At 33.2% G+C, this 16,751-nt stretch overlaps 1 long non-coding RNA gene across 3 annotated transcripts in view; it reads right to left on the bottom strand.

Annotated features, from left to right (window-relative positions):
• Positions 1-16,751, bottom strand: part of LOC116281280 (uncharacterized) — a 209,747-nt gene that overhangs the window by 39,101 nt on the left and 153,895 nt on the right. The window lies entirely within an intron of this gene.

The raw sequence follows: 16,751 nt of genomic DNA, 5'->3' as shown, positions 1-16,751 counted from the left end.
AATGTATCAAGATAAGGTATAAATATCACTATAGGTCTTGTTATATATAAATATATTGCATTTTATAAAAGAGTTATGTGAATTTATAGTGCCAATAGCAATAAATCAGCACACTAGGTTCACCTAAACTATTCTAGAATTAGTTGTTATATATTTAAAAAATTGCTACTTTAATGAATAGAAAATGCTGTTTCTCAAGGTTACTTTAATTTACATTTTTAGTTTTTACAGAGGATGAATATTATATTTGTAAAATTGATTAATGTGTCTTCTGTAATTGTCTTTTATTTTTCCTTTGTCTACTTGAATTTTTTATTAGTTTTTTTATTAATTGGGAGAAATGTTTCCATTTCATAAAAGTATTGCCTAGTAACTTTACATATTTATTTTACATTTAATCTTCACATTAAACTTAGACATAGGTATTATTAATCCCATTCAAGGAACTGAAATAAAGAAGTTTTAATAAGCATAGTGAAAATCAAGATTAAGAAAAGGTCTAGGCAAATTGCCTTCAAAGCCTATTTTCTTTCCACCATATAACTTTGTCCCTGTATAATAAACAATGAATTTTACATTATATTTGATGTGGCTATTTTTCACTTTTTTGCTACCGTTTTATTAAATATCCATTTTTCTATTTAATATAGGCAAACAAATAAAAAGATTCTTATAACTGAGACACCATTTTTCTGGAAATTTTTAATGTGGTAAAAATTGGGAGGAGAAGTTCTTGAAAAATTGTAAGACAGAGATTAAAAACCTAGATTTGGGGAAAGGACTAGAAGAAAAAAAAGTTACATTTAATTTAGGCAAAATTCCATAAGGTAGGCATTTGTGGAAAGAGCATACTGTATTCATTCAGCAAATATTCACTGAATATATAAATAATCTAGGAGTCAGGGAGATGAGGCAGAGTGCCTCCTTACCCAAGTGAGTCACTGAAGTGACAAAAATTGTAATAAAATAAATAAATGCTGCCTAAATGTCAGAATAATTCCAAAAAGAAAAAAATTAATTTCTATAGACAAGGAGGAAATTATTTAGTAACCAGGCAGAAGAGACTATTCCAGGCAGAGGCAATGACATAAACAAATAGATTAGGAAGGAATAGACATGATTGAAAAATGCTGAAAATCTCAGATCTATTGATGCTTAGATTACTGGGTTGGAAGGGAAGGGATGTGTTAGAACAGAGCTTAACTACCACTTATTGAATACCTATGGTGTTCCCAACACTGTGATAGGTGTTTTGCATCTATTTTCTCTTAATTCTCACATGTCTTTGATTCTGTTTACAAATGGGAATCCTGTGCTCCAAATAAATAACTTGTTTAAGCTCACACACAACTAACTAGTTAAACTGGCTGCAACAGGTGCTAACCCACGTCTGTCTGACTACAGGGTCCCACTCTTTAAATATCATGTTTCTAGGCTTGTGAGAGGGCCTTTCAGATATTGTGATGTATTTAGGGGCAAATTACATTCAAATTAAGATCAGTAATTTAAGAATCAAATTAATGACAAATCAAATTAATGATGCTTCTTGTAGCTTGAAGACTTGGAAAGTGAATAGCCTTTTAGAAAGCTAATGGGGGAGATCTGACAAGAACCAATGGGAACCCCAGCCAAGATGCCAGAAATCAGAATGGAAAGGAGGGGAAGGTTTCAAACCTACCTAAGAGTTAGGATAAGTAATACTTGGAGACTATTTACTTTTAAGCAATGAAGAGGAGAGAGAAATTAAGAGTAACTATTATTTTTCTAGCTTGGAAAAAATTGGTTGATGACAGATACGCTGTTGAAATGCTGTTGAAGAAGACTATAAATTCAGTTGTCTGATTTTGAATTTGTGGAACCCAGAGAATATAAATCTGGAAACATAGAAAATCAGTTCAAAATATAGGCCTGCATTTAAATGGGAGGTTAGAGCTGAAGATGCACATTTTAGTCACTGGCCTGAGACTGTCTGCCACTGGGAAAGACCAAGCACTCAAATGAAAACATAAACAGACTTGCAGACATAGTAAACAATTTGAAAGTTACTAGGGGAAATGGGGTGGGAAGGGATAAATTTGGGAGTTTGAGATTTGCAAAGGTTAACCACTATATATAAAAACAGATAGAAAACAAATTTCTCCTGTAGAGCACAGGAAACTATAATCAATATCTTGTAAAAATATTCAATGAAAAAGAATATAAAAAATGAATGCATGTATGTATATGTGTGTGTGTGTGTGTGTGTATATATATATATATACACACACATATATATACACATACATACATACATACATACATACACATGACTGGCACATTTTGTTGTACACCAGAAATCGACACATTGTGACAGACAACACTTCAACTAAAAAAAAGAAGCCATTACAGAAGTTTTAAGAAGCAAATAAACTCCCAGCTATAAGATAAATAAGATCTGGGGATCTGATGCACAGTATGGCGATTTATAATTAACAGTACTGTGTTGTAAACCTGAAAGTTGTTAAGAGAGTAAATCATAAATGTTATCACCACACGTTCAAAATAATTGTAATTATGTGAGGAGATAGAGGTGTTAACTAACATTACTATGGTAATTATTTTGCAATTATATATGTGTATCTGGTCATCACATTGTACACCTTAATATGTCATATGTCAATAATATCTCAATAAATCTGGGAAAAATCTTTTGAAAATAAAGATCAAATGCCACAAAATAATTAAGCCGGTTGATGACAATAAAGTAGCTATGGAATTTAATAACTAAGAGGGAGCCTTTATAGCCTTAAGGAAAATACGTCAAATTTCTGTGTGGTGAAACTTCGTGTTTAAGTTATATTTCTATAAATTATAGTTGTACTTAAAACAACAATGATAAGAATAATAGTAGTAACATTACTTGCATGGTATTTGACAATTTCCAAATATAGATGCTCATATAGCCTTGTCTGAAGAAAAATCATTCTCTTTCTGGGAAAATTTCAGTCAGCTTTGAAGACAGTGAAATATGATCTAAGTCTCAAAGAAGCCAGGCCCTTCAACTCCAAACTCCACACTCTCAGATTCATAATAAAATGTTTCTTTTGTTCATTCATAGGAGCCCTAGTTTTTTTGAACATTGAGGTAGGTACTGAAGTTCAGCAGAATGAACCCCATATTTGGCATTTGGGCTTGAATAATTCCTGGGCCTGACGTGTACATGCTGTGTGAACCTAGTTCCCCTGTCTGAACAAGAGCATAATAATACTCTTCCTTGAGTGTGGCTGTGAAAATTAACAACCTGAAAGCAAGTAAAAAACAATTAAAAGGAGCGATCACTAAGTAAATGTTTTCCTCTTTAAGTTCTATAAAATAAATATTATTTTCTTATTTTAAAATATGACAAGTTATTATTAACAATTACAGATTTTAAATTAGCTAAGCAGGTGAAATAAATACTGCTAAAACACTAGGTTTTTGTTTTTTTTTTTAACACAAATCAAAGGAATGAGGCCATGTTCAAAATCAGAAAAATGTCCTGTTTTCCAGTCTCTGTTAATTGCCCTTAGAAGCTACCATGTCTAAGTTTGGGTATTTCACATTTAAATTTTAGGTATGAAATAAATTGCTGCTCTTCTAAGTATTCAGTGATATTTTTTCAAGAGTCTTCAACATTTTCCCCATAGTTAAAGATACATAAGCATTTTGTAGGAATACCTGTGAACATTTTGCTATAGATGGAGATAATTACATTTTCATTTTTGGTATCTTTTATAAAAAATCACTTTTGAAGCAATGATTTTATGGAAATATTTAGAATTTTTAGTAATGGTGCTGCCTAACAGAAATGGAAAGAACTAAAACCAAGATTGTCTTTTTAGTTTTGCTCACAAATAACTTGGTGCTTCTAACAAGCCACCAAGTTTTATTTTAGTGGTTTTCCTTAGACTAAAATAATAGCTTAAAAAGTATTGCATATTATGTTCTGAGTATATTAATTTCCATATATAAAATAATTTAACCCTCTCAAGAAACATATGAGGCAACATTTTGTGGATAAGCAAATTGAAATACATGGAAGGTTTTTTACATTTACACTGCTTATAAATAATAAGCAGGATTAAAACCAGGAAATTCTGACAGCCACGTTCTTCTGTGAACTCCTCTGTATGTACATAAATAAAAAGCTGTCTTTTCCCTTGTTAAAAAAAAAGAAAAGAAAAATTCTGACACTAGAGTTTGTGCCTTTGACCACTGCTTTCCTGCCCTCTGAGATGGCTGAAGCCATAGAATTCAGGGACAGAGACACATCTGGAAACCCATCAGCTGCCCTCTCCCTTTAACGCATGAGAGCAATGAGGCACAGAGAGGTTACGTAGTGTGTCAGGTTAGACCACAGCTAGAGCTAGACCTATAGCCCAGCTCCACCAACTTTCTAATACCTGTTTTACTACACTACCTCCCTTCTGAGCATAAAATCACAGTTTCACAAACTAATTTAATAAAGGTTAATCTTGTAACTGCAGCTTCTAAGTGGCATAGAAAGGCATTATTATTGTTGTATACATTGACATACACAGTGAAGTGTCCTGAAATGGGTCCTATAGATTTTCTAATCCAAAACTGCTCCAGTTATCTTAAAAGTAAAGTTTGTATAGATTTCCTCAGATTTTGAAATTCAGTAAGATGATTCAGTATGAGACTGTAGCAGAGACTATTCCCATGTGCTCCTTGAGATTTTCTAGTCATCCTTGCAATTATGTTGTTCACGTGACTTGTCTATGTAACTAACAGATAGACAAAATGTTAAGAAACTTACTGCTCTAGCAATTTAAAACACCCCATCAAGCCCTCTGGCTCTCTCTTCTGTCATGGTGACCTTGAAAGCCATGTTCTCCCAATTGCATGACTGAAAAACAGAATTAAACCCATTTGTCAGCATTAGATCCATTAAGTCAGCTTAAACTCATGAGTCAAGCCTTGAAGGAGCGACACCCAGCAAGACACCTTGTGTGAATCAGATAATGTCTCAGTGAGAAGTAAACATTTAAAGTATTAAGCCATTTGTAATTTGGGTTTTATTAGATTCTTTGGCATACTCTAACCTATCCTGAGTAATACACATATTGCTTTTGGAAATGGAGTGTGAACATAGTGAAGAAACCTGTTTTTGTGGTAATTAGTTTACCGAATGGATGGCAAGTAGTTAGGAAATTGGTATCAGAGGCTAGAGAGAGAGAGACGCATATTTTGCAGTAGTAAAACCTTTAGTATTACACATCTGTGGTAACTTGTGCTTTTCTTACCAAATTCTCTTTAAGGTCAGACTCCTGAACTCTAACATCTCTACCATTTCTACTACAGGAAGTTAATGGTGGCATTTTCACGTGGACAAATAATTAAATTCTGAAAAGCACTTAAAATCTATGTAAAATGGGGATTATGATAGCTGTTTCTCAAAGTTGAAGAGGAGAAATGACAAAATATTTGGAATGCACTTTGCACTAGTTAATATTTAGGTGGTTCTGAGAAACTTGAATGAAAGTAAAGAGAAAATGGTGAGAAGTGAACTGTGAGATAAACTACATTTTTCTAGAAGAGATAAGATACTTCCAAAATAAATTCAAGTTTTAGTAGTATGAAATTAGCTAATGGAATCAGCATCTCCAATTACAATTTTAAGTGCAATTTCTATAATTAACATGAAAAAGTAAAGTTTTAAAAACCTATCTAGTACACTTAGTAGTTCATTCATTTTGTATACATAATTAAATATATTGCTATTGCTTAAAAGCACAAATTTTGGAGTCCAAAAGATCTGTGTTTAAATTAGTATACTGACTAAATTACACTTAGTTACTTAGCCCTTCTAAGCTTCAATTTTATGTAGAAAATGCAGATTAAAAAATTACTTCAATTGTTGGTTAAATAGTTTGATAAAGTATGTTAATTTGTATATTTTCTGGATTACAAAAAGTGCTAAAATATTGGTTAACTATTTTACTGTTGCAGCAAACACTGTCATGATCATCATCACCATCTTTATACATGATCAGCCAGAGATAACTGATGATATCAGTCTTCAGATATGGACTCAACAGGACTGTGACCCTTAGGATTAAAACAATGGAGTTATCAGAAACATTTGTGTTACACTGAAACATTTCCCCCACAATTAAAAATGACCTTATCTTTCAGTAGGAGGGTTGATTTATCTGAAAATAATTTTCAGAAATTTAAAGGAATTTTTGTTCTATTTATTCTTCCAGTTTTATTGAAATGTAACTGACATACAGTATTGTATACGTTTAAGGCATGATAGTTTGACTTACATATATCATGAAATAATTACCATGGTAAGTCGAGTAAATTTCCATCATCTCATATAGATACAAAATAAGTATTTTTTTTCCTTGTGATGAGAATTCTTAGGATTTACTTTAAATCTGTAAAAATGATTTTAAAATCTGATGTATTGCAAAAAAAAAAACACAGTTCTGTCTTTCTTGTCATTTAACATCCATATGAAGAGTAAATAGACTGTTTATGGGAAAAGGTGAATATAAATTTCACAACTAAACAAAGTAACATCATCTTTAATATCCAAAGAAAACTCAGATAGTATTAGTCATCAGCCATTAGCTGCATTATTCTGTCTACTTCAATTAACATTTTAGATTTAAAAATTTTAAAACTTTGTGTTATTCAGTAATATTGCAGTTTAATTCTGTATTTACTTGGAAGATTGTCACCTTTTGTTCTAAATGAGCTTACATTAATTTGAGACATGAGATGGGTAATCTAGTTTTTATAACAATGCAGCTGAAAACCATTTTGGTTCAGTTTGTGACACATTTTCATAGGAGTTTCCATCTGGAGGCCTCTCAAAAATTTTTAATGGCCTCATTATTTCATTTAAAAGTTTTGTAGGAGATTTTTAAAGCACTCTGAAACATCATGATTTGTCACAGGGTAATCTCAGAGCACCTGAGCAGTACCAGACAGCAGGGAAAGAATGCTGGGCAGGAAGCACTTTGCAACAGGCTGTGAATAGTGAGCTTCTATGATTTCTTTGACAGAAATACTTCTAAACTACACTGAATATAAGCCCCTGCCTCCTGACTTCATGGCAAAAAGTTTATACTAGATCATACCAAAATTTATAAGGGATTATGCATAATTCTGTGTGCATGTATATGAGTAGTATTAATTTTTATCCATGTTTTTCCTCAAAAGTACATAAATAGTTTAAATTGAGAGATAGTTGTGAAGAAAATATTCCTCTCTAAACATTAGATTTTTAATTATATCAGTGAATAATTAGAGTACTGATATGCACACCATCCTAAAGAAGCATAAGGACTCTGATGTCACCAGATCTGATTCTATCTTGACTGAATACATTAAAATATATAGAGAAAGCATGTCTTTAAGAAAGAGAATTAGCTAGATGTGAAATAAATCTAAAATCATTGAGCACTTACTACATTTCAAGCAATAGTCTAAACTCTTTAGAATATCTTTCACTTAATCCTCAAACAAAATGAAATAAATATTATTATAATCATATTAAAATTGAGGCACAAAGGAAAAGGAACTTGCCAACAGCTACACAGTTGGTAAGTGCTAAAACCAGGTTAGAAAAAGAGAGTCACAGTGGACAAATTTTCAGGGATCATCCTAGTACAGTTCAGAGTAAACATAATCCTATCCAATTGACTTGGAGTGTTTCATTCCATAGGCAAAGCTATTCCTACTGTGGTGCTAACAGAGATCAGGTTATCTGAATCTGTTGTCACTAGATACTCTTTCTTTCTAATGAAATCCATTTGTTAAGAATCCATACTTGCCAAGCAGTTTATAACCTGGTTTTCCATCTATAAGGATACAGCTCAATATGTTGAAATAAGTATTCTGATAGGTTTGATAGTATTCTGATAGTTTTGATAGTTATTTCTTACTATAAATTTATAAACTGCCATCATAAATGTATAGGCAATCAAGCATGTTTTCACTCAAAAGTAACAGAATACAGGCCAATGGTGGCTACAACATAGGGGTTAATCTTTTCTCTTATAACAAAAGACTAAAGATAGCTAGATGCTGGTGTTGGTTTCATAGCTTGCAGTGCCAGGATCCAAAGTCTCTGAGATTAAGTTAACATTCTCCTCACAGTCACAAGATTGTTACCTCAGCTCAAGGCACCAAGTCAGCATTCAGGGAAAGAATTAAGAGGAAGAGTCTGTGTCTCTGATACCTGGATATTTTGTCAGGAAAGAGAAAGCTTTTCCAGAAATTCCTTGGCACACATTGGCCAGAACTATTTAACATGTCCAATCCTACAAGTAAAAATATTGAAAAAAAAAGGATAGTTTATGTTTTCCAGTTTATATAGCAGGGAGGAGAGAGAAGCAAGTTGGAAAATTGTGCTGCGTTAGCCAAATTAGAATGACACTTAAGAGACAGACTGCCTCTAGGATTGTTGACACATTTGGGTTCCGTGTCTATAGGTGAATAGCAGACACTGCCTATGATAGATACACCAACCTGAAGGAAAGCACCCGTGAGAGACAGCAAAGGCTAGCTTTCCCTGGCATCACTTCTACAATACATTTTCATCCATTCTGTGATTTCCGAAATTATAGTTGAAAATTCCAAGTAACCAATTGTTACTACAGTAGAAATATTTTTCTTGTAATTATTATGATATTCTATCAAATTCATTTTTCCATATCCAAGTATCTATGGTTCCAAAGTGGATTCATAAAAGCAGAGCACACCAAGTTCTGGGCAAGTACAAAACTGGTGGGGCACTGTGACCAACCAGAATTTTATTTACATGAACCCCTTTGAATCCCATGGGAAAGATAGTAGAGTACTGTCATTGCTGAAGCACATTACTAAAAATTAAGGAAGAAAAAAAATAACTCTCATTGACTAGGGCATAAAAAATGGGAAAGAATCCCACTTGAGGTACAGAGTGCAGGTGCATGGTCTGAAGATGCTGGTGGGCGCCAGGGAGAAGGAATGATTTTGAGAGAAGCAGTCAGTCAGCATAAAATCGGTGATCTGACTTATTCTCAAAGTTCTAGAAACTAAGGGACCGTGATTAATTTAAAGAACCAACTGTTAGAGCAGGCATATAGCTAGATATGAGCAGGGAAAGGGGGGCAAGAACCATCTGGCAGAAAAACCATACATCTTGTAAACAATGGGGGTCCTTGGGCAAACAAAGAAAAGCAGGAACCTCCAGACTGGTAGGAAACCACACATTTTTGGGTGACAAGGATCCTGGAGGCAAAGAAAGGTGGAAAAAGGAGGGAATCTCCAGTCTTCAAATATAACCTTTTGCTCATTATACTCTCATTACAATAAAATTAGCCTAGCAGATAAGAAGTACCCATCATGCACCAATGCCATGACACTTCTGATCAAGAGTAAATACGGACAAAAATCCCTCCTCTCCTCGGAAGGGTAAAGCTGGGGTGAAAAATCAAGAAATACTACTGCAAACTCATCCCTCCCCAATGAATATTCCACCCATGCGTTTTTACATCCCATATAATCAGCTTGCCAAAGAATTTCAGGGCAGCTACTCTCCTAAGACTGCCTGCTTTCCCCTTGAAAGCATACTATTGCTTAATATACCCTCGTTTTGCTTTCTTGACATCTGTGTCTCATCTCCGAATTCATTCTGTGATGAGACAAGAACCTACTCTCTGGTAACACAATGAAATGAAAATGCTCTGTGACTCAAGACCATTCTACTATTCTCTTCATTCTATTCACAAACTAGGGTTTTCAAGCTGCTAGTAAATACTAGTTACTTAATAAATGTTTGATATATAAATACATATATGCATATATACATAATACATATAATATATAAACATATGTGTATCTATATAATATATGAACATGGATAGCTACAAATTCTCTTGAACTAAAAATACAAAGAAGCTCAATAGGATGGTCTCATGAATCTGAGGATTATCTTTCTATGATTCTGAGGCATGCTAAGTGGACACTGAAGAATAAGCTATGGTACTGCCAGTAGGAACAATAGCTAGGTAAAGGCTTTCATATTAATGAATGGGTCTCAGGATCTGCAGAAAAGGAGACAAGGGATTTGTAGTATAATGGTTAAGAACACAGACTTTGGATATAAATAAGATTAGTTTGAATCTTGGTTCTTCCAGTAACTGTGATCTTGGTCAACTAACTTTGTTATGGACATAGAGATGCTCTGCCCAGATGCACTGTCACAGAAGGACTTCTTGCTCAGCTATTGAAAGTGCTGTTGGCAGAACACCTGCAGCTGTCAGCCCTTACCGGATTGTTTGAGCTACCCATATACTTTTCCCAAGGTCACACCCTTCCTGGAGGCCACATCTATTGACTGTTGGAGGCAGGACTATAAATGTGGAACCATTTCAATTTCAGTTCAACCAGGGATGATACTGACTGCACAGTTTCAGTTCCAGAGCTCCCTATAATGTCCACTGAGGCTGTCCAACCTGCATCAAAGCTGGACTTTTCCCTCTTCTCCTTTTCACAAATATCAATTTCAAAAGCCATTCCTAATAAATACCTTGCACCCTACACTTCATCTCAAGTCGGCTTCCTGGAGAACTCAACCTGTGACATAACTCACCCAGGGTACCCTTAGTTTTTCTCATTTGAAAAGTGAATACTGGTAACAATGCCAGTCTTGTATTTTGGAGTTTTTTATTTTGTCAACAAGTTCAAGCAAGAGATACTGTTCTGATCATTTTACTCATGTTTTGCTACTGTACTCCCAGGCTAGTTACAGAATTCATGAGAAATAAATCACAGAAATAAAAATTAGTCTAATATCATATGAGTCAATTGTTCAGGATTTAACTTGACATAGATAGCATCATGATATCAGATTTTTGTGTTTGCTTTGGTTTAATAATCTGAAATAAATATTAACACCTCTTTTTATTTATCTTGGCATTTATAATCAGAAATTTTGTCACAGTCACACTATAATAATATAAATTATTACTAAATTTTGCCTCCAGAAATGATTTTTAAATGATTTTAAATGATTTTAAATTTTTAAATGAAAATAGCTTCTTTGTTGCAGTACTTTCTGATAACTACTTTATTGTAGAACCACTACTTACTTTCAACCATAACTGATACTTTAGATATTTTTAAAATTTCATTATATAATTAGATTATAATTACTTATGACATTATTTAATAAGAACACAGTCTCCTTTTTTTAACATTCTGTTGACTAATTTTAGATGTTTGTGATTTTTTGAATATTTCTATTTGTTAGAGGAGACACACAGGTCTTTGAATTCATTTAAAAAAGTGGAATTCCAGATTCTGGGCAGTAAACTACAATTACCACCACTGTTACTGTACTTCTTTTTTATCAAATATCACCAGAGGCAGTAGAAAAATTTTTAAAAAAAAATTTAAATTCACTGGTGAGTTATTGTAACTATTATCAAGAACAAAGACTATCTTTAGTATATTTAAAAATCTCATTCCCTGAGGCATGGAAACATATAAAGAAAATGAATGACACTATGTTATTACATTCAGATATATGGTCTAATTGAAAGATGATATAGTTAAATAAATTAAAAGGCTATACCAGATCAAATGAAAAACTGTACCCACTATTATAGCAAATCTTCAAACAAATATGGGAGCTTATTATCTAAAACACTGCATGCTGGGCACTTCAGGGAATATAAAGATGAGTAAGATTACAATTTACTACGCAGGGAAGAAAGTGTACAAAAATCAGGATATAGTAAGAATACGAAATGAAGGATATGTTAAGTATAAAAAATATTGACAAATGCTAGCAGGGAACAATAGAGGAAGAAATCGTATGTGTTTGGTTGAGAATTTAAAAAAGAATGGAGAAAACAGTTTTCACAAATGGCATCTATAATTTCAACATTTAGGATTGGGGAAAGGCAAGGTGGGGAAAGACTATTAATCAAAGAAAAAACATGAACAGGTATTTCATGCTCAGGATTACACAAAGGAAAATGGGCAACAGAAAACAGTAAAGTTGAGAATTCAGGATATGTTTAAAGAAGTAGTCGGAGATGAATGTAGAAGAGATGATTAAGTGATAAGTTATTTTTGAATAAAGATATACATTCATATAAATGGGTTATATTCTAAATTTAAGAATATATCCTAATAAATATGTGTGTGTTGGCCTGATTTTATACACAGACCTACTCAGAACAAGAGAAAGTGAACTGTAAAGTCATTTAAAACAAACAAACAGACAAACAAACAAACTCATATTCCCACTGGCTTCCGTAGGAGACATACTGCTAAAGGGGATGAGGATAGAAAAGATGGATTCCCAATCCTGTAAAACAGTAAAATCTTCATATTCATCCTGTTTCATCCTATTTAAACCTCCAATACTCCTTGCAAAGGTGTGTGCTTGCAACCTTGAAAGCCGAGCCTCTCCCTGAGGCCTCAAATTCAAATCAGGCTGTTTGTGATCCTTTCAGAAGTTCTGCAACCTGACTACTTCAGCTAAAACAAAATAAACACCTGGATCATTTTTCTTCTTTTTCAATGTTCCTCATCATCCTTTCAATTCCATTTTTCCTATTGCCAATCCATCATCTACCTAGTAACTTCTTTCCTTAACACCTCTTATGTTTTTCAAGCCACATATCATCTTCTCATCAGCATGGACATCACACAGAACCTCTCCAACCTCAAAATATTAAATTAGGTGCTTTTTCTTCATTATTATAAACCTTTACCTTTTCTTTCTCTAGGGTTCACTAAATTCAGTCTTTATATTTTCAGTAGCAACTCCTATCACTTTACCCTGTCAATTTACTCAGTTCTTTAATCTCTACTTACAATTAGCTCCAGAACACATCACAACATTTATACATTGCATCCACCCTAATCCCAGGTTTCCCCTGAGTTTATTGTTCTTTCTCTGGTTTCAGGCCATGAATTACTGTTGAATAAGATTTAAATATATGAAGTCAAATCCCCCTAAAAAAACCATGGTATTCATCTCTTACTGGGAACTCATTATTCCAAAACATTATTTATATCACACAATTTTTTTTCATTCCTTAGCATACTCACAAGAAAGTAATGCCAAAATTTACACAGCCACACAGCTTTTAAAATGTCCAATCCACACATTTAATAACAACTCCCAAGAATAAACTTCTTCAGGTAACATCCTCTCAGACTCAGAAAACTACTTTTACTGTATTGATCTTTTACCATTCGGTCTCAGAGAAAGTCTGAATGTCTCTTCCCAATATTTATAATTAAAGTGCTTGCTTTACCATACACTTAGCCCCTGCCTCGCCAATGTCTATTCCTCAAAACTGCATGTCTACCTGAATGTTCCACTACAAATTCTATTAAGACAAAAATCTAACTCATCATCTTACTCTCCTCTCTTTTCATATGCTTAACATAGTCAACCAGCCTCAACTTTTAGATTTTTCACTTGCCTTCACATCATTGTCAAGTTCTTTAAAATCTACTTACACAGTGTATATATACTTATAATTATACTGTCCTCTACCTCTTTTCATTTCTGCTGCCACTAGAACTCTAAAGGCAGGACTCATGAGCTATTTTGACTTCAATGTTGCAAAAAACCTCTTAACTACTTTGATTCTGCTCTTATTTCTCTTCCATATATTATTGCCAAATTAATCTTCTGAAAACAATGCACTATTACACTATTTGCTTCCTTGACAGGACATCATTTGCCAAATAGTCTCAATTCGTTAGTCTGATATTAAGACTCTCCTGAATTTGTTGGCTGTATTTTTAGAATTATACCTATTTCTCAAAATGAGTTTTATATCCTACTCAAACAGGAATGATCACTCAGTACACAGTCTCATAGTGGACACTGTGCTTTTTCAGCTGTCCAGCACATTTAAAATAAGCTTTATATGCTGAAATGAATTTCCTACTTTATGATTCCAGTCTCCATTGCTGTCAAGGAACAGGTATGATTCCTTAATTAGACGGTGACTTGACATAAAAGAAGAGAAGGATAAGAAAAGAAAGGTACTGTGTGAAACAAATTTAGATAAGTGGGCTGATGAGACAGCATTCAAAGGCAAAAATTGAGGCTCTTCTCCATAAAATTCTCAATTTAGTGTTCTGTGCTATTTTTTAAATTATAACCTCTTCTTAATCTCTTCAATTTGGTTTATTTACTCAAAGTATATGAACATGTACTTTAAATCTCAAATTACTTTTCTATTGACTAATGATATGTACTCTTTTAGGTTTTAGTTCTTGTAAATCTTACTGCCATATGTGACCAACTCTTCATTCATGAAAAAGATCTTTTTACCTAAAACAGTTCGTTGACCTGACCAGTCATTAACTTTCTGATCCTTTACAATCTCTCCTCACTAACCTCCTAAATGTGGGTATCTCCTGAAGCTCAAAGAAAAATTACTGTTCTTGCTCTACACTTCTTTGCATGTTGATTTAATCTGCATTAACGACTATATACTGATAATGCTAAAAATATACTTTTCTCTGATTTCTCCTCTTAGTTTCTGTCATATTTCTCCATATCTTTCAAAACATTGGTATTTGATATCTCACTATATTTCTAAATTTCTTATGTCTAGAACTTAAATGAAAGAAGGCTTCCATTCCAACTTCCTGGTTTCTATCAATACCACTATTGTTCTTCCTATAGCACTACCTTGGAATAACTCTCCTTTAGGACTTTCAGTATAAGGCAGAGTCATAACCAAACTGAAATATGAATTCCATTAAATAGTCACATTAGTCTTCTCCCAGGAACTGAACAGCAAGTTAATAGGTTACTAAAAATTCTCTTCTCAATCAGAATTGCAGGAAGTTGAGGACAGAGTGGTAAGAACACCTTAACATCAAAAAGAGGGAGTGTAATAATCATATTCAGTGCAAAGAGGGAAAATTTTCCTTGTAAATTCAACACAATCTTTGTATTTACTTAAAAAAAATCTTTTAATGTTATGAAACACACTTAAAACAAGGTTGTAAACAATAAGACAAATGCCACTTTATCAGTTTTTTTTAATGTATCTTTAGCACATAGGCCTTGTACTCCAAGTTCCCTAATCCTCACAATGTAAAATTTATGATTTGTTTTCAAATTACATTCAGTAAGAGCATATAGATAAAATCCAACGATAGCTTTGTTCATTTTAGGCTTATAATAATTTTTATGATATTCTTTAATTTGGAGGTTGTACTGTTGTGTAGCATAAACTATGTTGTATAAAAGTATCTAGTTACAGGTTCTGTTCTGACATTCAAAATTCAATATAAGGGTAGGCAGAGGAGACAAAAATGAAGGAAAATAAAGAAGGGCCCTCTGAGTTTTTGGACAAAGGCAAGAGGCCTTTTGGGAGATATCTGGGGGGATATTTGAAATTTAATGAGGAAGGGAGATTTGAGCAATAGTTACAAGACAGTAGAGAGCCTAAGAAAAGGATGAGTTTAGAAAGAAGACACATGCATATTTAGAAATAAAAGAATAAAGATAAATTACCACTGCTACCAAAGTACTTCTACTAATGCCACTGGTATGCTAATGGTGCTGCTACCACTGCTACCAACTGTAGCAGCAAAATTCAAAGTATGTGGCACAGAATACATTTTGGAATTTATATGAGGATATTTTCTGTAGAAGAGAGAAGAAAGCTAGGACTCAAAATCATAAAGAGAAGTATAAGTCACTTTCACAATCACCTACTTACTAAGGCAGGGTAGAGGGTTATTTATTACAAAAAGATGTCTGTCAAAATGATCAGTACAAACAGATTGTAGCATGTGAGTTACATTTCTTATTCCAGTAATATAAATTTGGAGTATTCCAAATATATAGTGATGTACTGCAATATGCATATAATATTGATAATATGAAACTTGCCTCTCTCATTACCTAGACCATTTAGGATAGCAAAACCTGAACAAAACAAAAAAATGATAAATAAATTATAAATACTATCTTATATTTTTTTGTAATCTGATTATGTAAATATCCATCCAACAACAAAAGCATAAGTAATTTTTTTATCAGTTTAAATGGTGACATGTGGCCATTCCTCTTCTTTTGGAAGTGTGTCAGGGCACAATCTCAAGGATGTTGGGATCAATCTTGAGTTTTAATATTGGAAATAGACAGCAAATAATTTAAAAAATTTTAAATGATAATTATAATAATTAACAATTCAAATTTTGATGCTATTTAGGCTAAGACTTTGTTTTCTTGATGGAAGATATCTGTGTAGAATGTAAAATACATATACAAATGAAATAAGCAATTTTAGTAGTGACAACATAGTTCAACTTTTAATTGAACATAAATATTATGAATTACATTTAAATTAACTAAGCCAAATTTTTCATTTCCACCCTGCCAAATCCTCTCTCCTGTAAATTTTATGATTAACACACAGCTTCCGCCAAGCCTCAGTGAGTTTATAGCCTCAGGTCCTTTTTGTAAGCTGCCTTATCGCTTACTTTATATTGTGTATCCTTTGGTGTTTCTGAGGTTGTTTTTTCAAGTACAGAGTTTTCCTTTAAAAGACACATGGCAGAATGCCAGAAAAGTAACTGTAGTGGCTTTTGGATGACTGACATAGTGTTTAGGGTTCTAAAGTTTCCAAATTTTCTATTATGGGCTTGTCTGGTTTTTATAATTTAAAAAAAATCATTAAAACATGTCAATCTTCTTTAAAATCAACAGATTT

Source organism: Vicugna pacos, chromosome 1, assembly GCF_048564905.1.
Source record: "Vicugna pacos chromosome 1, VicPac4, whole genome shotgun sequence".
In the NCBI taxonomy this organism is placed as follows: domain Eukaryota; kingdom Metazoa; phylum Chordata; class Mammalia; order Artiodactyla; family Camelidae; genus Vicugna; species Vicugna pacos.
The sequence above is the reverse complement of the archived record's forward strand: the minus strand, read 5'-3'. Positions and strand labels throughout refer to the sequence as shown.